The 27803-nt window shown below is 39.2% G+C and overlaps 2 long non-coding RNA genes across 2 annotated transcripts in view; both read left to right on the plus strand.

Moving 5' to 3' along the window:
* The first annotated feature begins 2258 nt into the window (after positions 1 to 2258).
* LOC111091884 lies at positions 2259 to 7770 on the plus strand. Its single transcript, XR_005376730.1, has 3 exons — positions 2259 to 2921; positions 4349 to 4536; positions 6999 to 7770. It is a non-coding gene; the product is annotated as an uncharacterized LOC111091884 (long non-coding RNA).
* Positions 7771 to 22180: 14410 nt separating this feature from the next.
* Positions 22181 to 27803, plus strand: part of LOC119865312 — a 50353-nt gene continuing 44730 nt past the window's right edge. The window contains exon 1 of the long non-coding RNA XR_005376731.1: positions 22181 to 22312. This is a non-coding gene — a long non-coding RNA (uncharacterized LOC119865312). The remainder of the gene's footprint in view (positions 22313 to 27803) is intronic.

The following is a 27803-nucleotide window of genomic DNA, read 5'->3' on the forward strand; positions in this document are numbered from 1 at the left end:
TTAGAATTACTTTTGTCCAGTGAGTATTTAAGTGAGTGATTACTCACTTAAATATGCAATGGAGTCTTTCATAGATGCCAAGAAAACGGAGATAAAATGTCAGTTCCTCATTTCCATTTGCTTAAAAAGTGCAATTATTAAAAATAAGCACTGTGAAGATTTTAACATGTTGAGACGGTGCATAGTTTTCTGTAGCTCGGGTGCCTTCTGAAGGCAATCACGCGGTGTTGGGTTGCCACCTGCTTCTCTGGTCACAGATTAATAACATCTGACCAAGCATGAAGGCGTGCTGAGGCCATCTGCTGTTACACAGAGCAGGATGTGTCTCAGCTTCCCCAAATGGAGCTCTGAGTAACTACGTGGCTCCACTCTCAGTCATCCCATCGAACTACATGACCCAGTTCTTTTGATAACCAGGATTCCGTCCTCTTCTCAAACCAGAACTACCGAACCTGCTTGGTAGTGGTTGAGGTGTTAGGCCGCCTGTATACTTGTAATGGTAACTATGAGCTCTCTTCTCTCTTTGTGTTGTAAAAGGATCCTATAAGACCTTTGCATTCGTCCCTGTGCTTCAATGTGGTAGCCAAAGCTGAGGAAAATGGATGCCAAGTACATCTACATTTTGAAATAAATTGGATTCTCTTTCCTCCACAGGTCCTACCATCTTTACCATCATGATCCTCTTAACTGTGAGGATCATTGTAACTGTGACCACTGCTATCTTCACTGAGGTTTCTTTATGCTCCAGCCTTTTGGTTCCAAGAAGCCAAGAGTTGACTCTGTAGACAATAGAAAAACATGGAATCATAGAGAAGGATGAGAGAGAAGAATGCCCCATTTGCCTGGTATCCATACTGTAAAGGTTCTAATGCATCAGTGAGACCCAACCTTTCCTAACTTGTCCCCTTTAGGATATGGAGAGGTCCTCAACGACGTCATTACTAGCATTCCAAAGGAAGCCCATGTACAGCCAGAGAGTGGTGGGTGCAGGAGAGATGACATCAGCCCAAGAACTAAAAGGACTTATTCTTGTCCTAGATATAATATCTGGGCCACCTAGGGCAAGCCCTTTGTTATCACAGTATTTTAGGGTTTTTTTTTTCCACTGAAAAATGAGGGGATTAGAATCGATGGTTTTAAAATTGTGTCATAAAATTTCAGAATGGTGTCTCTAGGACTGCCGGCCAGACCTCGCACCTTCCTTTCCTCTTCATCTCACCTGGAACGAGAATCATTACCTGGCAGGAAAGCTGCTACTTTCTGATCATGAGGATGAAGGCCTGTACACTAAGATTTGTGGACCTGGGCCCCTAATGAGATCACATAGGTGCCATCTTGCCTTTTCTCATTTTCTTATTGTGTAAAACTGCAATTTTTTTTCTTTCCAGCACCCTCATCCTCAAACAATACACTCTTATATAGTGAAGCCACCCTTAGTTTTTTGTTGCAAAGAGCTGAATGCATTTCTAATGATTGCAGCATTAAACTTAATGCTGCTCATCAGTAGTCAGATCAATAACCATAGTTAGCATTCATCAAGTATTTTGTAATCATCTTCAATATAAACCTTGTTTTCATTAGATACATGAAGTCTTTTAAAAATTTCTTTTAATGGGGGTGTTTTTAGCACCCCTGCAGATGATATTGCTTTCGTGTTCTTTTATAAATGTCTTGCTTTTAGATGACAAATCTGAGCACAGTATTTATAATCCATCCCTTCCTACTCTACCAATAACACAGAGAAGGTTATTCCATGAATCAAAATGTGAAATATTAAACCAGAGAAACTACTCCATCATTGGCAACTAGTCTAGTTAACTATGATGATTTTTTTAGACTGAGAGAAGGGATTGTTCTCTTATGTCCTAAATTAACTAACCTCTTGTTAAATTTTAAATAAGCAGACATTTCCTTTTCTTTGCTTTTAATAAAGCAAATACAATCATTTCTTACAAAACTGAATGGCGATTTTAACTTTCAAATAAGACTTGGATCTGAATTGCATTTCAGCACTGCAATTGAGTTAAGTAAATATGTATCTTTAAGGAATTGAATTGAAATATCCTAGTTCCTATATATTCACATCTTGATGAATATTAGTAGATTGCTAAAATAATTTGAAATGCAACTCGGGTCCTCAAATACACACAAAAATCCTTTGGAGAAAGAATCTGGCTTGAAATTTGAAAATGTTGAAGACATATTTGGTTGAAAGATGTAGTGGAAACATGTTACCTAGGTTACATGAATTTATGATAGAAAATATAAAATGGATCTTTGAAAAACGTGTAATCCATCCTTCTCCAATTTAAATTTATCTGAAGTCTATTGCCAATGTGATGACTCTTGCTTTATACCATCACTTATATTTTTGATATCAAAGGGGAAACAAATTTTAAGAGGGTTATATCCTATTCCATAAAGGTACAGTGGTTTATTTATAACATGCCATTTTTATCATAGGTCACTAGAGAGAGTAATCAGGCTTTCTTTGAAAGAGTTCAGAATGGTAAAACAAAAACAAAATCTTAGTCTGGATTTTTTACCAATATATTAAATTTCTGTAAAATAATTTACATTTATATAACAACATAGAGTATAGTGAAAGGGATGAAACCTTTAAAGATTTTATTTATTTATTCATCAGAGACACAGAGAGGGAGGCAGAGACATAGGCAGAGGGAGAAGCAGGCTCCCTTTAGGGAGACCGATGTGGGACTTGATCCCAGGACTCCGGGGGATCATGACCTGAGCAGAAGGCAGATGCTTAACCACTGAGCCACCCAGGCATCCCGAGATGAGACCTTTGAAGTCAAACTGGATTGTACTGGAATCTGGTTCAGTACCAGATTGGTTCAGCCCTTCCAAACCCATTCCCAGACTTCTCCACTTCCCCCAACGTTCCACAGAAAGGCTGAGAGGTAAGACTCTATCTTCCCTAGCCTGCCTTCCAACTAGGCTGTGTGGTCCACTTATGGCCATTCAGCTCTAAGGGGAAGGTCCTAGGGCATTTCTAGAAAGTATTTTCCTAAAACAAGAGAGAACTACATGAGAAGAAAGTCCTTTCCTGTTTGCCACCACCCCTGCTTCTTTGTGAACTGGATCTGTAAGTGGATAAAATGGTCGTAGTTATCTTCTGACCAAGAAGGGGGAACTAGAAGATGCCTATGACCCTGACCTGGTGCCCCTACCTGGTTGAATTCATTGACGCAACCCTGAGGTTATTCGTTTCTAATTCCTTGTAAGATGGTTAAAAAAAAATACTTTCATTACTTGTAGCATTCCTTACTGGTGTACAACATTTCTTTTGATGGGCAAATATCTTAACTTCTCTGAGCTTCAATTTTCTGTTGTATAAAATGGGAATAATAGTACCAGCTCACATTTGTGGTTGTTTGGAAGAATTCATTGAAATATGTATCCGAACAGAGCAACACATAGTAGATGCTCTTTAATTATGTTATAGGAGCTGTGTTGCCTTAGCCAACTTGAAGCAGATAGAATTATATAAGGCTCTACTAGTTTGCAGTACTATACAACATGTTTTGACTTATAATTTCTTAATTATAAGAATTTCTTAATTCTTCCAACAAATCTACAGGGAGGATATGATTTTTCTCTCACAGACGAGGAAACTGAAGCTTAGAAATAGAGAATTCCGAGGGCACACAATTTGAATGTGTTAGAGCCGGTGTGCGTGCCTTAAAGTTCACCCCACATGTATTGGGGGATGGGAGAAGCCTGAGCTGGGACCACGAGAAGGCACCAACCCAGAGAAATAGCTGGTCTCAAACTCAGACAGGCTCACCAGGAGTGCCAGAAAGAGATGCTGAGAATTCTGGAATGTGTACTTGCGTCTGTAAGCGTGCCAGTTGGTGGCAGAAGGGAGGACCTGGGCAGCAGCTGAGTTGGAGTGCAAGAGCTATGGCCCAGAAACAGGAGCAAAGGACCAAAGGTCCAGAAAATGCATGAGGCCTGTGCTGACTCACATGCTTTCATGAACCAAGCTGGTGACATGAATGTGTGGGTCTGGTAGAAACAAGACAAAAATGGATGGAGGGGACTAGATGCTGGAAAAAGGGTACATGTCCCACCTAAAGGCATTTGAAAAAAATTTAAACACTGTACTGATAAAATAAGACACGGCCTTGGAGAGTATAGGATTGCTGGCTACTGGTTTGCAACCTGGAAAATAACGTAGCAGGAAATAGAAGTCCAGGTTGTAAATGACTTCAAAGCCCAGGATATTTCCTTTCCCCTCATTTGCTATTCATTTACTCCATTCATTCATTGGTTTTACCAATTAACAGCCTCATTTGGTTTCTTTGGTCCTTGTGTACAATGCTAGGTTCTGGCGTTATTGAGACTCCGAGTGGAACAAAACACAGTCCCTGTCCTCAGTAGAAAGAACATCATAGTGATTGATGCAAGAAGTCCACAAGAGGCTCAGAAGAGACCTTTTTAGAGTACCTCAGAGCACAAAGGATGGAGCAGCTGAATCTTCCGGGAGTGATCACGGGAGGCTGCCCAGAGGAAGTGAGACTTGACTGACTTATACAAATAAATAGGATTTTGTTTTTGCTACAGGGTGTACATGAGATGACAGCAGCGGTTAGAATAGGGAACACTAAGGAGAGGAAATTCTGCTTTAGGGAATAGATGTGCACAACTTTATAAATTAAAGTTTCTGGCTTAGCTATTTCATTCCAGGCAGAGGGAACAGCATATGCCAAGGCAAGAAACATTAAAGAGGGTGAAGGAGCGTTGCTTTTCAAGGCATAAAGCCTTAAAGGGGGGCCAGATTAAAAAGGGTGTTTTGACAAGGTAAGGCATTTGGATTTTATCTTGTAGGTGTCAGAAGGATTTTAGGAAGATTCACGGGCAAATTAAGATGACTCTGGAGTCTCTGTGGAGGGTGGATACAGAAGGCGCAAGATTAAAGTCAGGGAGACCACCTAGAGGTGTCTTCCAGAGCATGGATGACATATGATAAGGGATTAGACTGGGATAGGAAAAGAGGAAACTGATAGAAATAGTAAGGGGCATACAGTGATGATGTGCACTTACTATTTAGAAAACACAGGAGAGAGAAGTGTAGGGTGATGGTTCTCAAACTCCAGTAAGCAATGGGAGTACCTAAAAGCACCCTTTCCCCCGAGTTCTCCGTAGTTCTGGCCTGGGGCTTAGTAGCATTTCTAACACATTCCGGGGTGATGCTGCAGCTGCTGCTGCTGGTCTGGGTTCCACACTTCAAGGACCTCTGGGCTAGGTGACATGCACCACTCTGCCTCCAGTGGGCCATGGCTTAAATCTACTCCTCCTTCGGAAGCCGAGGCAAGTGCTGAATTGGCAGCCTATCGGATTAACAAGTTAGAAACAGCTCGTATCAAAATGAGAGATCAGGTAGGAAATTCATGATTTGTCAAGTCTCTGATTCTTTTTTTAAAATTTAATTTGATTTATTTTTATTAAGACTTTATTTATTTATTCATGAGAAATACAAGAGAGAGAGGCAGAGACACAGGCAGAGGGAGAAGCAGGCTCCCTTCAGGAGCCCAATGTGGGACTGGATCCCAGATCCGGGGCTCATAAAACACTCGACCACTGAGCCTCCCAGGCATCCCTAAATCTCTGATTCTAATATGGACTAAGATCAAAAGGTTTTTAGCACCAAGCAGTTTTATCTTCCATGAATGATACAGAAATTGAGGTAGAAAGATTTGGAGGGAACTTCATCGATTCAGGTTTCCATAATTAGGGTGGTAAAAATAATTTGGAGAGATGAGTCCATGAGATCTCTTTGTAATCTTCATCATAAGAAGAACTTGGAAACAAGCAAATAATAGAAAGCTCGAAATAATGATATATGCCCTGTAGAAAATATTTTGTATGAGAAAATACAAGCAATATTATTTGCTCAGAAGAGCATCCTACAAGTAAAGTTGGCTGGAAGGTAATAAATGAGTCTATTATTTCCTGAGGCTTCTTACAGGTTTCCCCTGTCCTCAAGATCTCTTCAGTTCTTTGATTATGCTTTGCTGTGGGGTTTTCTAGGCATTGCAGACATATTTGGATGTTTGATGGCACAGCTGTGGCTGCTGAGAGCAGAGTTTTAAAAATGTGGTCCTAAGACCTCTACCAAAGATTGGCTGAAATGAGGTTTTCAGGAGCCAGAGCTCTGAATTGATATTAACAAACTCCCCAGGTCATTCACACACTGAAGTTCGAGAACCAGTAGCATAAATATTCGATTTCCAGAGAAAACTTTTCTTCCCTCAAGAGACATTCTTATGCTAGTGTTGATCTTCCTAGTAGGGACTCTGCTGTTGTCTTCCTTCCCCTATTTTTTTTTTTAGATAAAATTGATTTATTGGGTAAGTTTAGTGTGTACAATGTGATGACTTGTTACACGTATGTATTGTGAAATGGTTACCACTCTAAGGTTAGTTCATAGCTCCATCACCTCTCATAATTACTTGTGTGTGGCACGTGTACGTGTGTGTGTGTGTGTGTGTGTGTGTGTGTGTGTGTGTGGTGAGAACATTTAAGATTTATTCTCTTAGCAGCTTCCAAGTATATGGCTTTTCCATACCTTTGCTTCATTTTCCCTTGGGTGTTGTCCCCTTCTGGGTGACTGAAACTTGGTTACTTTCAATGGGAAGGGTTGGGGGGGGGCAGCATAGATTTCATTTTAAGCAAATGGCACAAGTAATGCACATAGGATTTTCACTCATGTCCTGTGGGTGAGAACACAGCCACATAGTGACTTCTGGGAGAAGTGGGCCCTGGGCAAAGCCGTCTTGGCTGGGCGGCCTCATGCCCAGCTAAACTTTCATAATTTGGAAGAAGGGAAGAATGGATTTTGGAGGAATAACTCACAAGCTGCCACACTTCCTTTACGTTTTTCTTTCCTCCTAATTTTGGCCACCCACCTCTCTAGAGGTTTACCTGAAGACTTGGTTTATATTAAGTGTTTTTTTTTTTTTTTTCCTTCAAAGCTTGAGCACTATTATTTGAAGCCCATTTTCTTGAGAATCGAGGAGATGCCGGGGAAAGGACGTAACTCGTGTTCACTGCCAAGTTTAAGAAACCTCGAGGCATGTGGGGGAACTGGTGAACATCCCAACAGGAGTCTGTGCAGAGGGAAGGACCTCCCCGGGGAGATCTCATCCAAAGGCAAGAAGGCTGCGAAGGCCAGCAGGGCCTGAAGAAGAGGCCTTTTTGCCTTGGAAGGGGGTAGCACAGCTACAGCACAGTGGTGACTGTCACCTAACCACTGATAGCATGTTTGGGTCACTGGGACGAGGAGCATTGTGTAACACCCCAAAGAACTGTTTTTACCAAAACCTGTAACATTTTTGACCCAAGACACATTGCTTTGGGGAACCATTCCAGTAGCTTTCAACATGAATAGGAGAGCCAGCTTCCTCCTGTCGCACAATATGACCTTGCAGTTCGACACCTCGCAGACCCAGGAGGGCGCCTAGATGGGACTGTGCGGAGTCTGAGGGACCTCCAGGGAGGAGGACCCCCCATGGGGAAGCAACACAAGGCAGCTTGGGTGCTTGGTGCAGCTGTCACTGGCACCTTGGGGCCCCTGTCCCAGCTAAGGGAGAGATTGCCGTACCCAGAGAAGGCACTAAAGTTCTAAGTAGACACAGTGAGCAGGTTAACAGCAGTGCCTGGGGGAGCAGCTTGGACGGTGGTGTGTAGGCGGGTGGGCGAGCACACGTGACACCCCTCACGGGGACCCCTCAGACAGGGAGTGTCCGGTGTGGGTGTGCCAGAGCTCTTGCTTAAGCTGATGGGAGCCAGACTCAGGGCAACTTAGGTCCCTTCAAGTAGAGACCTGCGTGACTTAGGCTAGGGGCAAAACATTCCCCTACACTGCCAGGGAGGGACTTCTCTCTGAGCTCCACATTTAAAGCTCAGTCATTAAAATTAGGAAATAGCTCATAATTTAAATTGTACTGATTGATGCTAAAGAATACGCTCCCTGACCTAAACCTGCATGCCTTCGATGATTTCAGTTAGTAGAGAGGGGGCAACAACTCAAGGTGAGACGGCGAGCGTCCTATTACAACTAAACCTAGAGAAATAGTAGCACAGAGTCCTCCCTCCCTTGGGCCCACCCGGCACTTTGCACTTCTCCTTTCGTTCTTTGCTGTCAGCCTTTTATTTTGAATTATTTGATTTTTGAGAAGCTGGAAGATACCCCTGAGATCGGTTATAATCAGGCACCTGGGCAGCCAAGCTCAGAGGGAAAGGTTACGTGACTTGCCTAAGATCACACAGTTTCTTGTTCCACCTAGTACATGATAGCATCCCCGAGGGGCGCCGTTGTGGCACCTGCTGGGGCGTGCTCGGGGGTGCCCAGTGCCTCGGCACTGATGGTGCCGTACGAATCAGCTGAAATGAGCTAAATTGAATCTTAACTATGCGCCGTGAATTTTATCTTGGAGAATAGAAGCAAGACTAACATCTCATGAGAAGCCACACTTGAGTAGCCTGTTCCATGTGAGAAACGAGGCCTTGGATGCATCTTCTACTGGATGAACCTTAAACAAAAAAATGTATTTAACCAACACTTAGGTCATTTTTACCATGTGCCAGGCCTTGTTCCAAGTGCTTTCCAAAGTTTAATTCCTTTGGTCTTCATAAGAGGCCTAAGAGTTAGGTCCTATTATCCTAAATTTGCAGATAAGGAGAGTGAGGCGTGGAGGGGCAAGTAACTTATTGCGGATCAGATGGTGAATAATGACAGACCTGAGGTTCAAACCCAGTCAGCCTGGCTCCACGCTGTGTCTCCAAGGGTGTGGACCATGTTTGGAGTGCTGGGCGATTCTCTCTCTCTCTCTCTCTTGGAAAACTGTTACTGGAGTGCAAGACTTCCTCTGGCAATTTCTGCAGCCTGGTCACAAGCCTCACAAGTGTGAGGCTCCAAGAAGCCACCACTGGCAGAGAGGACACATTCTCGAGTCTGTGTCAGCACAGGATTCACTGCAGTCAAACATGACACACCAGCCAAGGGCCTGGGACCGGAGCCCTGATCGAATCCCCGGGCAGAGTCAGCACACGGGGCCTCGTGTGGCTTTGCTGACACAGCTGCTGAGCCTCTAGAGGCTTCTGTGGTGGCCAGGGTGGCATGGAAGGAAGTAAAAACATTGGGGGTTGTAACTTTCTTTCCGCATCTCGCAGAGGTTGTAATTCATTCTGGCGAAAGCGGTGGAACTTCAAGCATTAGCACTGTGTCCTCGAATAACTTTTCTTATCCAAGATTTGAACAAAGTACAAAAGTGGTTAGGTTGTCGTTTAGACTTGCCAGAGAACAGAGGAGTGACTGAAGCTACTTGCCATAAAAGGAAAAGCACTCATTTCCAAAGCCTTTGAGGGAAATGATTGCTTTACTCAAATTTCAGATTTTCTCTGTCAGATACAAAACTGGCCAGAGACACTTGGTTCAAACTGAGCTTGTTTTATCTTAATGATACATGGAATTTACTAGTAGAAAACTGGGGGCATTTTATACCTCAAATGTAACCCAGAACTGATAGTTAGTGGGATAGTGGGAAATAGATTGAAAGTAAGTTATGGCTGAATACTGAAAGTTGAAAAAAAAAAAAAAAACAACTTTGAATTGTTCTTGGCTGTGATTGTCATAAAACATCAACTTTCAGTATTCTTATTTTAGCTCTTTTGAGTTCCTGGGCTGCTGTGATTTGGCCAGTGTAGAGAAAGGGGTCCTTCACTAATGTATGGTAATTTCCCAGCCGAAGCCCTATCTTGGGACAAACTGCTTGTCATCTGCTTAGTTATTTCACAGAGATTCAATAAAGGGAGCATCTTTTCCATTATAAAAAGGCAATTCCATTTTAAAAAGCGGGATAATTGTATACAGTTTAAATCAACCCTGAAATAATATTGGAACCAGATCAGATTCTGAGGTTAAAATAGATATCTTGGGACATATTCAACAGTTTGATGACAAAAGCCCACCTCCTGGGATTTATAGCTTGAGAGGCTTTCATTGAATTTAGAAACAAATTAAATGGAAAGTCTTGAGCTGAAACGTGTAGCTCCCAACAATATGTGGGGCTTAGACGTTTACCATACATTTTTCAAGATCAAAATACATACTGAATTTCAACTAGATGCTGGGTACACTGTTGTACAGTATGAATAAGAGATGGTTCTGACCTCAAGAAGTTTACAAATTAGACGATTTGAGGAACTGTTGTATAGTTTCTAATTTTGGGGGGAAGGCATGGACCTTGGGTTGGCTAGGATTAGATTTAGCTAGAAGTGACAGAAAAATCCCAAACTTCTATGGTTTAAACTAAGTGGTAGTTTATTTCTACTTCCTGCAAAACTGGGCAGTCTGTAACTAGAATGTCACCTTCGTGATTGCCAAGGCTGTAGACTTCTAATGTATTTTCCTGTTATCTTCAACATTTGACTTCCACCTCACATACCAGGATGTCTGGTGAAGCTTCAGCCCATCATTTGGATAGAAGGAGGATGGAGATACTACCTTCTTATTTGGTAACATGGCCACCTCTTTATGCCTTGCTGCAAGGGAAGCTGAATAATACAGTCTTTATTTTGACATTTCTGGTCTCAGAAATGACCATTTCTGGTCTTCAAAAATGAAGGGAAGAATGGATATTGGGAAGACATTTCTGGTCTCAGAAATGACCATTTCTGGTCTTCAAAAATGAAGGGAAGAATGGATATTGGGAAGGTTGGCAATCATCATTCCATGGGACAGATGTCTTTAAGAATCTTTTTGAGAGCTAAGACCCCTTTCAAAAAATTCACATATGCACACACATATTTTAATATGATTTTAGGGTTTTGAAGACTTTCATCTCCCCTTGAGTCCAACTAAGTTCTCTAGGAATATGAAATGCATCAGTGATAATTTTTCAGCAGGACCACAAGTGTCACAGGAAGTAGATCTTAGATGGAGTTAGAAGATTTAAAGCATTTTGGGGGGAAAATACTTGTAGAAATAAAAGGGGAGGAAATAGGGTTGGGCAGGTAGGAGGAGCCAGATAACTATGTAGGACTGAGAAAACGCTGCTAATGCAATGGTGGGGGACTTTCCAGCTCAGGTTGTCTATTGGAGGAGTCTCACACTGGGCAGGAATGGCTTGGCCCTTAAACAGCTGCCTTGCTCTATTGATCACTGAAGTTTTTCTGGGCTATAGTGAGACCTTGGGGGTAATTCTTAAAGGGAATCCTAAGGAGATATAAGCTGGTGGCTATCTACTAATCATAGTCCTTGCAGATAAGCAGCGAGTCCTTTCCTAAAGAAACTTAAGTGGTGCATCTTGATGTCTGCTACAGCCAGCTACCATTCAGAGGTTTAAACTGCCATAGGTTCATAAGAGCCAGCTGTGGGAGTTTATGTCAGTCTTATAAAATTGTACCTCTAGGTTAGCACTAACATTTTTGGAGATTTTCCTCATTGGCTTCTCTTGCATATTGAGTTTATGATAAAGCCATTGAACAATGCCTCCTGACTCAATCACTTTGGCCAATTGTAATGAACAGCTCAAGAAGGGGTCAGGACAGCATCACTCTAGAATAGAGAAATGGCTTCACCACCTGAGCCATCCACGGCTGAAACATCATCTCTATGACCACCTACTAACTTTAGAGGGGCTAATGCTGGTCAACAGTTTGAGTCATAGATGCTTCCCATTGTTTGAAAACAAGTTCCATGCAAAATATTACTCATCAGGGCAAAAAGTGATACGCCAATGCTCTGTGTCCAGTTCAGGGAAGGAGAATACAGAGTCTACATAAAGAATGATGATAAAATAGCTTGATTATTAAAATAATCAAAATGGAGCTCAGTTAGTACTGTAGAAGTTTAGCTCACATTCTGTCATGAGTCTTGATTATTCACATGACTGAGAGCCTGGGAGCTGTATCATAATTAGGAAGGTATCAGCATGATGCTGCATAACTTATCTACAAATAATGAGCTTGCCTGGTGCCAGGAGGACCTTTGCCATGACAATATGTCAACCATCTAGTGAAAATGTGAATTTCAGATAGTGTCATTTTTTCTTCCTTTTTTTTTTTTTTCTTATTGAACAGCAACTACTGAGAGTCAATTTAGTTATACTCTTTCGTTCATGGCATACTAACTCACTGTACTATACAAGGCTTCATCCTTAATTTAATTTTGTTTTCTATTATTCCCAATCCCAGTCCCTATCCCTACATAAGCATCCCTTCTAATATGGTTGATACCTGTACTTTAGAAATCTATATTCTTGTAAAATCTGTATGTATCTGTATTTTAAACTTCTATACACTTACTTGATAGATTCTCCCTTAATTATGAAAAACAAACAAACAAACAACATCATGTTTTAAAGCTAAACCCATGTGGCTGTACATCCATCTAGATCTTTGCTTCCACCAGCTACCTAGAATTCCAGAGCATGCAGCCACACCACTTTATGACTCCTTCCCTAGTGACACTTCTCTTAGGTCACTTCCAACTCCCTGATGCCACAATCGGTGCTTTTGAGAGTCATATCTTCTCAGAGAAGATCTATGAAATAGCAGTAACTTGATGCCTTTAAAGCATTTTCAGAGTTGGAACTACAAAACCTGCAAAGCTTCCAGTACAATGGTATTCAACAGGGTTCCCAGGTCAGAAGACATTGGGCAATATCCGGAAACATTTTTGATTGTCATGACTGGCATCTAGTGGGTAGAGGCTAAGGATGTTGCAATACAAGATAACTCCCTACAATGAAGAATTATTCAGTCTGAAATGTCAATAACACTGAGATTGAGACACCTTATTATAGCAGAATTATTTTTAGTTCTGCAAATGTATTTCTTTTACACATTTTTTTGAGTTTTGATCTGGTTTGCCTTTCTTGTGTCTGCTTCCTTGCTATTCTGTTGCACTGACATTCGTTTCCTCATTTGTCCTCTTTTATTTGACTTCTGTTCTCCCTTGTTCTTTTGTGGCCACCTGCTTAGATTGGGATCAGTTCTTGGCAACTTCTTTCCACATACCTGCAGCCAAGTCCTATTTAATGGCTTGATCTGACTTTCCATCCCAATTTTGCCTACTCCTAAATATAATGCAGTAATAATTCTTGGTGTAAATTAGTAACTTAATATTCTGATTCATACATTTGTGGAAGATATGCTAGTTACCAAATAATCTCCATTCTCCACTTCTACCTTACTAATAGAACCCCAATTTTATTCCAAGGGGAATTAATAAAATATTAAATATCCAGGCTACCTTTTCAATTATTCAGGACATGTAGGTAATGATGTTGGGTGAATCTTCCAGAACGTTCCTTAAAGAACAGACCAAAAACTACCACGTCATTTTTTCCCCTCTCTCTCTACCTCTTCTTCCTTATTTTTTTCTGTAATGTGGACATAATTATTGGAGCTCCAGTGACCATCTTGCATAATGAGGCAACCCTGATGGTGGAAGTCAATTGTAAGAATAGTGGAGTAGAGATGGAGTTTAGGTCTATGATGATAGCGCAACCACTACAACAGCCCTCGTTCTCACCTCTGGAATTATTATATGTAAGAAAGAAACAATACTCTGTCTTATTTGATAATAGTGTGTGTTTAGCTCATGTGGATTTCCCCTCTAGATAGGAGGGTGCTTTCAGCGTGCTGGCAATTGAAGTTTGAACCTAGCAAGCTAAAGATACTAATCTAAGACCATGCTGGACTCATGAAAGTAAACTCTCCTCTTTGAAGCCTCCCACCTCTCTGCCACTTTTCCCAGGTGATAGATTTTGACCTCACCTGCCTTCATGCTTCAAGATTCACACTGTCATAAGCATTCAATGTGAACTATCCACACATGAAACCATATTTCTATTTCTAGCAAAATATTATTTTAGAAGATGTTAACCATACATACATAATATTTTCAGATATTGTTTACCTGAAAACATTAGCAAGAAACAATGCCTCACGATCTGGAAAAGATAGTGATATTCAAACCTGGAGAAAACACCAAATTTCCAAGGTGACCAAGAAAAGAGTCAAGAATCATTACTGATTTTAAAAGACTGTTTCAGGAGGAAAACTTTTTTTCTTAGATTCCATCCCAAAATGGTTTGCATTTTTGTGGAGGTTAAGGAAGTTTTGCCATTATAGTTTAGGTCATGGAGGGCCAATATAAAGGTGACAATGAGCTCTTCCTCAATTATGATGCTATTTTTATGAGGCTGGAGGAACAGTCACAGTAGCAGTATCTTTCTCATCCAGAGATATCAAGGGTCTGTATTTTGACTGGCTGACTAACCTAAGGATGTTTCAGACACTATAGATGAAAGTGACGATAATCCTTCTTAGGATGCTATCAGTGCTAAAATGGAGTCAACCTCATGAATTTAAAAACACCAGGGTAACCATCTCAAAATGGTTATACTTATCGTATAAAGATCACTAGATCAAGATTTAGAGATGTTACAGGTTCACTGTTCCTAGTCTGGAGTATTTCTAGGCTACAGTCTTGAGGTACACTCTGAAGAGATTGCCTTCTGAATTAATTAGTGCTGAGTCATGTGCATTTACCCAGTACCCAGACGAGCTTTATGAAAGCCTTACCAATGTCTTTTTTTGTGTGTAACATAATCTGATAGAAGGCTTTAGAGAAGTTAGAACTAACTCCTGGGGCAAAGATTGAAGATAGAAACTATCAGGACAAAACCAATAATATAGTATTAGGGAATACAGGTGTATATAGCTATTTTTGGGATAGATAACCTTAAGTCTTTCAGTCTCTTGGGACAACTTTACTCCTCAAGATTTAATCAGGTTTCCTTGAACCCCAACCCTGTGGTCCTTCCCAATATCTCCAGAGATCTCAGGGAATTAGTTTTCTGGATACACTTTAGTTTTTGAGTTCTGACTTCTCAGTTATACCTCCTCTGTTGTGAATTTTTTCTTTTTTCTGTTGTGAATTTTATGTACAACTTCTTTACACTCAGCATCAGCAAGTCGTACAATTATCTACTTTTTTTTCAAAGTACAAGGAAATAGGGCATAAATATTCACCTTCCAGCAAGGAAACTGAGATACAAAGTAGTTTGCCCAAAGTCACCCAACTAGTAAGTTAGAAAGACTACAGGATGGGCCGTGTTTTCAGGGACCTTATAGTCTCATAACAAGGCAAAGGATGACCATACAAAGAGATAAGAAGAGCTATAAGGGAGGCATGGGGAGTGCTGTGATTTTTGTATTCTTGCCTGCTAGAACAAGAATATTCTCAGAGAAGACAACATTATACTGGAGTCAAGCCCCAAAGGATAAAAAAAGCACTCCAAAGTTGGGGACAGGGTAGGAGGGAAGAAATGTGAGAACAATACCCAGAGGCCAGGACAGTATGGTGGAGAGTATGGTGGCATCCTCAATCACCAGGTATGGGAAAGAGCTAAGGTAGATAAAAGGCACTTAGATAGAAATATGCCATACTGAGGAGTTTAGGTTTTATTCTGTGGGCATCAGGAGGCCATTGAAGAAATTTGAGCAGGAGAGTGGCATGATTGGATGTGTAGATTGAGCTATTTTAATGAGCTCTCTGCTCACTGGCAGCATCTTTATTCCCTACTGAAGCCTGTCAGCTGATGTGCTATTAAACATGGGTCTATGTCCTCAAGGACTGTCCAGCATAAGGTGACTCACTGTGAGAGTAAGCATTGTTTCTGGCATGACATCATTTCCTCTCCAAGTACAAGGAAGCCACAAGATTTTTCTTCATCAAATCTCTGGGTGTTTTGCTATCACAAGTCAGAAAAAGATAGGGGCAGAGTTCTGAGCCACTTCCTTTCCAATTTCATCTCCGAACTCCCAAGGGAAACAGAATTATATAGCTTGTGGAAGGATCACCCTGACCAATCCATAGGCCCTTTATTATATGGGATAATATATAATTATATATATATAAATAATATATATTATATATATATATATATATATATATATATATATATAATGCAGCCAAGCCTCTATGACCTACCCAATCAAATTTTCTTAAAAAAAAAAATTCTACTTGTTTTTCTTAAAGATCCTAGGGCCCTATACCAGCAACCATTTCCCTCCATTGCAGGCATCTTGGAGATGAGGTTACTCACTGACCCTATAACAGTTAAAGGTGCAATGTGCCCTTGAGAGAGACTTTCTCTGGTTCTGAAAAATAATGCTCTTTTCAATATGGTGAAAGTGCTCTCTTCTAATTTATTTAAGATGTCATAAAGTTTCTGCCAACTCTGCCCTTTCAAACTCCAACCTCAAATTCTAAACTGGAGCACTGAGCAGCAATTATCTTAAAATTCTCCTAATCATTCTGCCATAAGTAACCTTTCTCCAAACAGTCTAATAGTATGAGTGTTTTCCTTCAAAGGAAATGTTCCAACCTTCATTTCTAATATTTTTTCCCAAGGCAGTTAAAACTATCTGAAATGTACACAAGACTTATAAAATGGCGATACAATTACCTTAGTAAGACTTTAAACTTGTATTGAGTTTCTGAAGTCATAGTTCTCCTTCAGGACAGGCCTAAGGCAAAGTGATACTATAGGAAATAGTTGCACGTACTCTGTTGGCAAAATTTTTCTCAGGAATGTCTGCTTTTAGATTTATACCTCAGTGTACCAGTGCAGTCATGTACTACCTCTCCCAGAGTAATTTTTATTTTAAGACTAATTGCTACATCGCAGCATCTAGATTTACCCTAACTGAACTTGGATGAATCTGAGTGGTAGGGTTGGGTGAATCATGTCCCTCTTTAATGAAACTTTTATGTATCTTTTAATTAACCTAGGGAATAAGAAGTCTCTTAGAAAAATAACTCTTGAATTTACAAATTGCCTTTAGAGTCATAGAGATATGCCTGATGGACTCGGGGGCCAAAGAGTCTGATATTAATAATCTTATGATATATAGTGTATGGTAATTTGATTCCTATTTACTTCTTCCACTGGACTGTATGCTCCATGATGGTAGGGGCCATGTCTTTTTTTCCTTATCATTATATTTCCCACACACAGCACTGGGCACATAAGGTAAGTGAGTGTTTGTGCGGGGAGAATAGAAAGGCCTGGAAGCTACTTCAGAGACACATGCATACACACATTATACAGACATAGACATAGAAGTAAGAGAATGAGTGTCTTAGTCATCTGAGGCTACTCTGACAAAATGCACAGACCAGGTGAATTAACAACAGACATTTATTTTTCACATTTCGGAAAGCTGGAAAGTCCAAGATCAAAGTCTGGGTTGATTTGGTTCCTGGTGAGACCTTTCTTCTTGGCTTGCAATTGGTCTTCTCTTGCTGTATCCTTACAAGAGAGGAAGAGGAGGAGAAGGTGAGAAAGAAAAAGAGAGACAGAAAGAAGAGAAGAGAGAAATCTCTTCCTTTTCTCAAAAACCCATAGTCCTATTGTATTAGGGTCCCATCCTTATGACTTCATTTAACCTTACTTAACTCCTGAAGACTCCATTTCCAGATTCAGTCTTATTGAGGATTGGGGCTTCAACATAAGAATTTTGAGGAGACATAACTCATAGACTAGGTTTCAGAGATAGGAAGATTTGAGGTAAAATAATAGTGATTTACTTATGATCTGTACAAGCTCAGGCAGTTTAAAGTTTCCAAGTCTCAGTTTCCTTATAAAAAATGAAGGTACGTAATACTTACTTCAAGTTTATGAAAAGAATAACTAATATAAATACAACACTTGACCCAGGGCTTACTCAGGGCAGGAACCCAATAAATATTGTCTCTGTTATCCTTGTGAGGCTCTCCTGGGGCTGGCCTCAAATGGGACTGGATCATATCTGCCAAACACTGGTGGTGTGGGATGTCCAGAAGCCTCTTAATATGGGGATCCTTGATAAAAGAAGAATCTAGATTCAAGAAGCCTGACTATTACATATTACCTATTTATCATACAGGTGAGACTATAGGGGAAATAACTTTAAGTGACGGCTAGTCCCTTAGATATGTCAAAGCCCTCATTTGACTTGTGCCTAAGTACTATGGTGACTGGGAGCAGGGACAAAGATCTCGGTAAAAATGATTAGCAATTTCGATATAAGGCCTGTGTGAAGAATAATAATAGCTGTATTTGGGTATCTCTATAAAAGAATGAAGAGAGAGAGATTGAGAAGAAAGAGAGAGGGATAGAGAAATTCTTTGTTATAACACAATAGAACAAAGTGCAAATCTGGAATCTTGAGTTCTCTGTTGTCCCAGCTGTGGCCAGAGATGAAAGTGTCCTGTGAATATCTGATGAGAAAAATGGTGCCTGTCTGATCAGAAGAAATACTTCAGAATTTGTGTCGGGGTAGGAGCAGGTATTTTCCAGAGCGTGTCTCCTAGCTTCTTTTCAGGTGGATTGAGTCAAACAGAGCAGTAAAGGGTCAAAGATCAAGCGATCTGGATGATTACTGTTAATTTGACTTTGGGCTGATAACTGCCTGGTATTTTTATTGAGTATTTAGTGAGGTATACAGGAAAGAGAGCTGGACCTGCAACCAGAAATCTCCCTTAAAGCAAACCCAATTATGTTTCTTATCAAGTATATAAATCCTTTTTTATCTTCCTTATATGTAATATGATGATTGTTGTACTGCCCTACAGGATGACTTTATAGAGTGAGTGCGATAAAGTATAGAGTACTTGGCACCTCGTAGGCGGTGAACATGTTTAGTGACTTAGTTGCCTGGGCAGCAAGGCTGAGAATTTTGTTAGCTCTGCCATCAACTAGCTTCTCCACATTAACAAGTATTTAATTATTGTTGACTAATGGGATTTTGCCTTCACACAACCTGTCAATTTTAACAATTCCTCTGATCCATTTCTACTTTGCTTAGGCATCAAATGCTCCATTTTTAAAAATTTGCTTTGTAATTCCTTGATAATAGGGGCTGGTTGTGTGATTGTAACTTCATTGGTGAAGAAGCATTTTGAGTGAACTCCCATATAGTTCTAGGAAAGAGGAGTCCTTTTGGACTTTATGCTACATGAAAAGAATGAGGCCATTTCTGAAGTGATGTTTTCCAGAAGAACTCTGGACTCCATCTTTTCCAGAGCAGGCTGGGGACACTGGTTAATCCATTTAAACTCTTTTCAGCCAAATTCCTAATTTACAAAAGGGAAGGTATTGAGGTGGAGAAGATGGGTTTAAACCAAAATAATAGTGACTCAGTGCTAAGGGCAGTCGGTCCTGAAGAGAACTTGGTTGGCTCTCCCTGAATTAGATCCTTTAACTTTAGCAAATGTTAAGCTTGTAATAGAGTAAGCTAGGAGAAATGAATTGGTACCTCGCATTATTTTTCTATCTTGTATGTTCTCCCTAAAGAAACAAGATGACTTAATTTGGGATTCTTCTCAAGATCTGAGCTCTCCTTTGTCTCCAAAGGAGAATTAACAGACTTACATGAAAAACAGAGTTTCAGGCACGCAAGAGTTGACCCAAAGAGCAAGATATACTTTGCTCAGTGGGGAATCGCCCTACCCTAGAGTTTGATGCCTCAAGCACTGAGAAGGGAAATAAAAGGGTTGCAAGTGATCTGATGAAGGAAGGCTGAGACACAGCATCCTGCAAGTGACAGGACCTTGATGTGAATGTCTGCCTATAGGTGGATGGCCACTAGGCTCAGTAAATTCATCCTTGTTGGTGCTTAATGCTGAGGGTGGTGGAGCCACAGACTTTTGAAAGGGTTTTGTAGGCCTTGTCAGGGAGCATCCTTACCATCCACATGGTAGACATATCTTTGCGGATTTAGGTTCTAATATAATGGGTGTGAGGGTGAGTAAGCCATAAAAAACTATGATATTGAGCATTTTGTTGATGTTGGTCAACAGTTGCAAGATTATATACGTTACTAATCCATTTTTATCCATAGATAAAAAACTACTCCTTCAGTAAGTGATTTACATGTCTAAATGGGGACCATTCATGAAACTTTTACTGTTTTGTGGATGGGAAAGTTGTCTTAAAAACATTAAAACAAGCAAAATGTCAAATCAGCATATTAAAAACATAGGAAAAACCTATATATCCATTAGCAGAAAATGGATAAATTGTAAAGTTTTAACATAATAGAATAGAATGCCAGTATTTCTCAAACTTTAGAGTACATCTAAACCACACAGAGATTTTGTTAAAATACAGATTCTGATTCTGTAGATCTCGGGTGGATCCTAAGATTCTGAATCTCCAACAGACTCCTGGGGGACACAATGCTGATGATCCACAGACACCCCTGGAGTAGTAAGTTTCTACTGAGAACTAAATGAGCCAAAGCCATACCTGCCAAGATAAATAAATTTCAAAAGTAAAACTTTGAGCAAAGAAATAAATTACAGAAGGATATGTAGGATTTGATACAATTTACATAAAAGTTAAATAGTGCAAATATTTTTTTTACTGATGTGTGACATATGTCACGAAAGAGTAAAGACAAGCACAATAATGATAAATATTAAATTCCAAATAGATATCTGGGGGAGTGGACAGGAAAGATGTAGAAATTATCTGAGGCCTTGATATGATCTACAGTGTCCTTTTCATTTTTTTTTAAGATTTTATTTATTTATTCAAGAGAGACACAGAGAGGGAGGCAGAGACATAGGCAGAGGGATAAGCAGGCTCCCCACGGGGAGCCTGATGTGGGACTCGATTCCAGGACTCCAGGATCATGACCTGAACCAAAGGCAGATGCTTAACTGCTGAGCCACCCAGGTACCCTGCAGTGTCTGTTTCTTAAACTTGTGGTGAGTACAAAGATGTTTGTAACATTATTTTCTATATGTTTGTATATCAACATTAGGACTTAAAAGTATATGTGTGTGTGCATGCAAGCATGTGTTACTTCAATGGTCTAACAAAGATTTTGTATAAAACTATAAGCCTTTTTCCTTGTGATTTTTTCCCTTACGGTCTCTTCAACTAAAGATACAGGTGAAGAATAATCACAACTGAGTTCATTGCCTTAGAGAAATAGGTAAAGAACAGTCAACAGTGCTATATTTGGAAAAGGAAAACAAAATTTATTTAAAACATTTATTTTCTTAAGTATCTTTAGCACAGGTTCTGTTTTTCCATGATAGGTAATTCTACAACATATTTCATCGTTAACATTTAAAATTTGCCAAAAAATAGATGTTGACATTCTGGTAAAAGAGGAGCTTATATCACTTTGGAAGGGTGTTATTTAAAAACAGCTCATATTGTATCATTAGCCACATGTAACATTGATGTATGTATAAAGACACATTTTCTGTTTAGTTACTATATCTTTAAAATTCATTTTAATTTTTTTCTAAAGGAAATTAAAGAAAGACTAGAGATTTTAGTGAGTAAAAATAAATGTTAAAACTATAAAAATAACTGGATCTGTAAGAGTTAATGAGCAATAGATGCAAGTAGAATTCTCACAAAAGAATAAATGCAATTAATATATAAATATCTAGAATTATGTTCAAGTTTGCTGGGTTTGAAGAAGTGCATGATAAGAAAACTATGAATGATGATTTTCGCCCTTTCAATTATTAAAAAATTTTAACTGTAATATTTAGTTCTGTTGAGGATGTGATGATACAAATACTTCTGTTATTTGTATCAGAGTAAAATATAACAATTTAGGACACTACTTGGCAATATGTGCCAAGAGTTTTAAAAAATGTTCATATTACCTACTAAAGAATCTCTTTTGAAAATCGTGTCTGAAATTCAAGAAAATATGCATAACTATTTTCATCACAATTTTATATATAGGAGTGAAAAAGTTTTGGAATAACCTATATTAGCTTGGATCCTACAGGACAAAGATGTAGATGAGACTATGCATGTCAGAAATTTATTGGATGAAACTCCTTTGAAATATAATGGGAAGCAGGAGATGGAAGAGCTTTCAGACTATGATACAGTTTTCTGACACCTGTGAAAGGAGAGGAGGAACAAAAGATTGGATAGAATGAGCCTCAGACTGGAGTGGAGAGTCTTAGAAAGTCTTGGCTATAATGATGAGGGTCCTTGAACAAAGGCTGTGGGATTTCTGCTTTGAATGGAATATTCTGGCTCTAGAGCCCACTCTGTGGTCTGTCATTGGCTGGGAACAGCCCTGGAGAACCTGTCCTTGGTGTGAACACTATGGCAGAGCCAAAGGAACTGTCAGTTGGGGGTGTCAGTTAACTATACTAACTGCTGCACTTCCTCCAGGAGGAGATCTGAGCAGTACACCTCCATGACAGCATATCACCAATATGTCTAGAAGGTAAAGTTTTAAGGTAAGCTGCATTAGTCAGAGTAGGGTTGAGGATGTAACAACCAACCACCCGGATGAGATAATATAATAAAGTCCTAATTCTTGCTCGTGTTACAGTCCCATCAGGTATTGGGTAAATGGCCTTTTGTGTAGTGATTCAACAATGCAGATTCTTTTCATCTTCTATGATTCTTGAGTCTTCAACTTGCTCTTCTGTATCCAGGTGAGGGAATAAAGAAGACAGCACACAAGGAATTATGGGGAAGAGGCTGGGGACAGGTTTAGCTGTGACCAACACCACTCTCATCTATGCTCCACTGACTAGAATATAGTGGGTCTAACTGCAAGGACTCTTGGGATTGAAGTGAAGCACATGGATACTGGTGCTGAGTGGACTCATCCTGCCACATGCATAATGCATTATTTAGTAGAATATTATGCAGATGTTTACAAGTGTCTTTAAAACCAATTCTTAATTTTATTGAAAGCTGTGGGTAAATTTAATAAGGCTTTAAAACTATATAATAAAACTAGATAGATGATACATAGATAGATAGATAGATAGATAGATAGATAGATAGATAGATAGATCAGCCATAGAAAACAACCTAAATCTATGAAGAGAAATAATTCAAGAAAGATATTTTCAAGAATATTAGCATAATCATCTTAGAATAAGCCATTGTGGAAGTTTTCTTTTTCTTTCTCTATTTTATATTCACGATTGCTTTTAAAATAGAAAAAGTTGATTTTTTTTTAATGGCAAGAAAAACTAAATTATTTTAAATGTTAGTTATTTTTCCAATCATTTTTCTCTACATTACTATAAATTACTGTTTTATATTTATAAGCAGAATTTATAATGGAAGATGTGAAACAATTAACTCTGGGCTGCTAATAGTAATTACCTAAAGATTGGGCTGGGAATGAGGAAGGGTGACCTGAGTACAAAGAAACAAAAATATTCTAGCAAAAGAAATAATTTCTGAAAGTAATATACCCCGTAGCCATGTAGGACAGAATTTTAGTGTAAATTAAACTTTAAAGTTTAGGACATAATATTGGGGTTTTAAAAAAAAAACATTTTATGTCACTTATGAAATTAAAGTTAAATTGCTGATTTTTGTATATTTAACTCTTAAAATTTAAGGAACTTCCACATTGTTATCATTGGGGTAATTTTGAATATAGGCTTCTGGGATCCACTGAAACATCTGTAGTCTGTTCCTTTCCTCTGCCCCTCTGATCTATCTCTGTTCTCAATAAGGCAGCTGCCCTTGCCCACTGCTAAGGCTCTGGCTTCCTCCAATGCCACATTCTCTCCCAGGAGTTTAGTACTATTTTACTAAGTGACAGCTTTAATGTCAGCCACTACTGCAGCCTATAAGCCATTCCTGATTAAGTAGGATTCATGCCACATATGTAGTGAAACCAGAATTTTAAAACAAAGCAAAACAACACACGCACAATCTTAGGGAACACAGGGGTTGACACATATTACAGTAAATTTCTCTCCAAAACGTCCTGATACGAAGTAAACAAATGGTCAATTTAGTTTCCTTTTCCAAACCCATCAGCCATTTCCAAAGTAAATCAATCAGACTCTAGGGGTCTCCATTCTACAGTGATGTTTAATTCTCTTCATTGGCTTCAATCTCGGAGTCCAGATGGAACTAAACCCAGCTAAACTTTCTTCTGGATTGGTGTGGGGCTGCTGTAGCAGCTGGGGGCAATCTCTGGCAAATTTGGTTGATATGATTTCTGCCCCTCAAATGAAGAGGTTCACTTACCCTCAACCCTGAATCTCTAATAAATCTACTTATTTCCCATATGCAAATATTAGTAGCAAGTTGGCATAGAATTTTAACCATTGCTATTTATTTGATGAAACCTCACCATAATCATTATTATCTGGGCCAATTTTGTGCTGATTACTAGAGTGGATGCTGATATGGAATGATGGAAAGAAATTGTAAGTGGCTCATTTGCTTAAAATAGTCATATGTAGTGCACTTGTTTCATAACGTGCTAGTCTGACTTCATTTGTATTGAAACAAAATATCCTAGATTCCTTCAGAAGCCAAAGAAATACCTTTGGAATGAACCTTGATATTATCATGCAACTTGGTCTTGTCACTCTTTGGTGTGGTTCGTAGGCTTTGGAATGATGAACAGTCTCATGAGATGATTTTAGGTGTGAACTTAATGCGTCTGTGAGAACCGGCATGTCTATGATTTGTCAATTTTGGAGTTTGGATATACACTGCAACTCGGCTTGTTAATACCCACAGTTCCAAACACAGGTGTTAGATGAACTGTCGTTGATGACTCTTGAATATGTCCTTTTTTTCCCCAATATTTTCCTTTTGGTTGCTATTTATTTTATTCTCCACTGCCCAATTTAGAGACCCAGGTATGTGACCCACACAGATGATGATGTAGAAATATTCTACTCTTTTTGTCCTCGGATTGCAGGTAAACTGCTATCTAAGCTAACACTGGGAGAAGAAAGCCTTTCAGATTCATTCAACACTCGGCTTAGATTTTTATCAACATGTTTACACGATTGTTACCACAGTGTAATTAATAATGTGCCCTCATCTCCATGTTATTTTCCTTGATCTGTTGCTGACTCTTAGCACTTCTTTTTTTTTTTTTTTTTTTTTTTCCTGTAATATGCTGAAGCAGTATAGTCAAGTAACACCAGGCATTGGTATATGTCAGTATAACCAAAAGAGAAATGCTGATTTGGTCTTCCACCAAATAACTTCATACTTGAATTGTTTTTAATGTAGCCATTCTTTAAACAACTGTTTCCATATTTAATTTCAATGTTAATTCCTGCCTTGCAGTAATACTTTTTGTTTCAGTGGAGTTTATCCTCCTATATATCCACATGTTGGAATGATTACCTTACTGAGCACTGGATCTCCCCAACATCTGTGGGAAAAGTGCAGCATTAATCAACTGTCTCCCTCCTCATGAGTCTGAGTCCACTTGGACTTGATGTAGGAAGGAAGATCAATGTGGCATTTCCATGCTATACAATCTTTGCAAATAGCCAGGTGCACAAAGCTATATTGTGATCTGAGGATAGTTGCTCCCACAAAGCATAGCTCTCTCATGCCCATCTTCCTCATTCTGGAGTTTACTCCTCAGTCACCTGTGAGAATAAATGTAGAGGTCTGAGAAAATTAATAGGCTGACTACTGGTAAACCCTTTGAAGATGAGAAGTACTTTACAAGTGCTTATTATTATTTGTTTAAATCTTTTAGCTTCTTCATTATGTGAAATGTTATATGTGGAATTTTGGTTGACAAGTTAAATGTGCTGAAATGTCTTGCTTTGAGGCAAGACAAAGTGGTTTAAACCAAAATATTGATTCCAGTATTTTTATTTTGGGACTGTCAGCTTAAAACCAAACTAAGTCCAAACAAACCAAAATGAACCAAGCCAAACCATCCAATCAATAATGTCCTATCAATAGCCAATATATCTTATTATTTCACCATATAATGAGGTAATTTTATGTGTTATGGGTTCAGAAGTTGCAGAAATTGTACAAATTCAAACTTTGCCAATTACTAGCTGTGAAATATTGGGCAGTTATTTAACCTTTTTAGATGTCAGTTTTTTCATCTATAGAATGGGATTTGGGAATATTAAGTTCTATAGGGTGTTTGTAAAATGGTGGCCCATTAAAAATAAATGCTTGATTAGTCTGTTCGGGCTACTATAAGAAAAATGCCATAGACTGGGTGGCTTGAACAACAAATTAACAAACTTATTTCTCACATTTCTGGAGGCTAAGAAGTCTAAGGTCGAAGTGCCCAAAAATTTGGCATTTGGTAAGAGCCTATTTTCTGGTTCATAGTGGGCCATATTCTTGATGTGTCCTTCATGGCAGAGGTGGCAAGGGAATTCTCTGGTGTCTGTTTTATGACGACACAAATCCAATTAATGAAAACTCTGCTGTCATGACATAATCACCTCTCAAAGGCTCTACCTCCTAACACCGTCACATTGGGGGTTAGGATTTCAACATGTGGATTTAGAAGAAGGGAGAGACAAATATTCAGTCCATAATAATGCTCAATAAATACTAGGACTCATAAGTTGTAAAATATTGGCATTCACATGTTTCAGTATCTTTGTTTTTCCAAACCCATGACCTATGGCCAGCATATGGACTGATTGGTGATGTCTGAACCTAATTAGTTGGTTTCCTTGGTATACTGGTGGCTGAACTACTACAAAGGTGGTAGTATGTTGTTGTGAGACTATTTCAAAACTAGAAGGACAAAAAAGCCTTTGTATTGTCTAACTTCCAACAATTCAAATTCTACTCCTCTTATCTTTTACTATATCTTCCAATAAAAACAAAGTAATAAAATAAAAAACTCAGTCCAAACAACAAAATACTCCTTTTAGAGACCATTTTATTGACGTGTTGCTAAGAAAAATGTAAAGTGTAAACAACAATAGCAAAAAAAAAAATCTGTTGGTTTCAGAAAATCTTCCCTAAGCTATTAATCTTTTAGTTACTTCATGTTTGAGTGTCAGCTGATTGCTTCCTGTTGTTATCTTTTGGTTAATCTTCTGTTATCTGGAGTAAAGTCTTTCTCTGGCTCTGGCTCTCTTGCTCCCTCTCTCCCTCTCTTCCTCTCTTCCTCTCTTCCTCTCTTCCTCTCTTCCTCTCTTCCTCTCTCCTTCTCTCCCTCTCTCCCATCTTCCTTCTCCCCTACCCCTCCAGTATATACAAAAGATGGCATAGCCACTGACTTGATATATGACTCTGGCCTCCTCATAACTGCTGTGGTCCTCAGTTTTCTCTACTCTTGGTAGCATGATATATGTGATAACTATTGGGTTTTAGTAATGATGTTATTTTAGCTAAATATGTAAGAATTCCTAATTCTAGACTAGAATTGTCCAAAGAAAGGTCTGGCCTTTGCCCTTGACTAGTTGAAGTTATCTCTAGGTCCTCGGAATGCTGTCTAATAAAAGTGTCTTTGTTTACCTGGGGGTTTTGAGCCATGTCAAAAAGTCTAAAAGGAGATTTATGGTAGTGACTTTGAGTCCTACAATACTAGCTTGATCTATAAAGGGACTGAAGACTAATGTCAGCTATATGGCAGTTGATAGAGCCCCAGTAAAGGCATTAGAGCTCAAGTAAGCTTTACTGGTTGACAAAGCTCTGTGGATACCATCAGACATTATTGCCAGGAGAAGTTAATATCATCCATGACTCCATAGAGAGAAGACAATAGAAGTTCAATGTGTGCACCCCTCTTGGACTCTGCTCTATGTGTATCTTCCCTTGACTAATTTTAATTTGCATTCTTTAGCTTATAATAAAGTGTAAACTGTGAATATGATAGCTTTCAGTAAGTTCTGTGAGTCCCTCTAGTAAATAATTGAAACTAAGAGTTGTCTTGAGGACCTCTGAGCTTTGAATTAGTGTCAGTAATGAGGGTAGCCTTGTGGATTATGTTTCTAATGTCATACCACC

Source organism: Canis lupus, chromosome 23, assembly GCF_011100685.1.
Source record: "Canis lupus familiaris isolate Mischka breed German Shepherd chromosome 23, alternate assembly UU_Cfam_GSD_1.0, whole genome shotgun sequence".
NCBI lineage: Eukaryota > Metazoa > Chordata > Mammalia > Carnivora > Canidae > Canis > Canis lupus.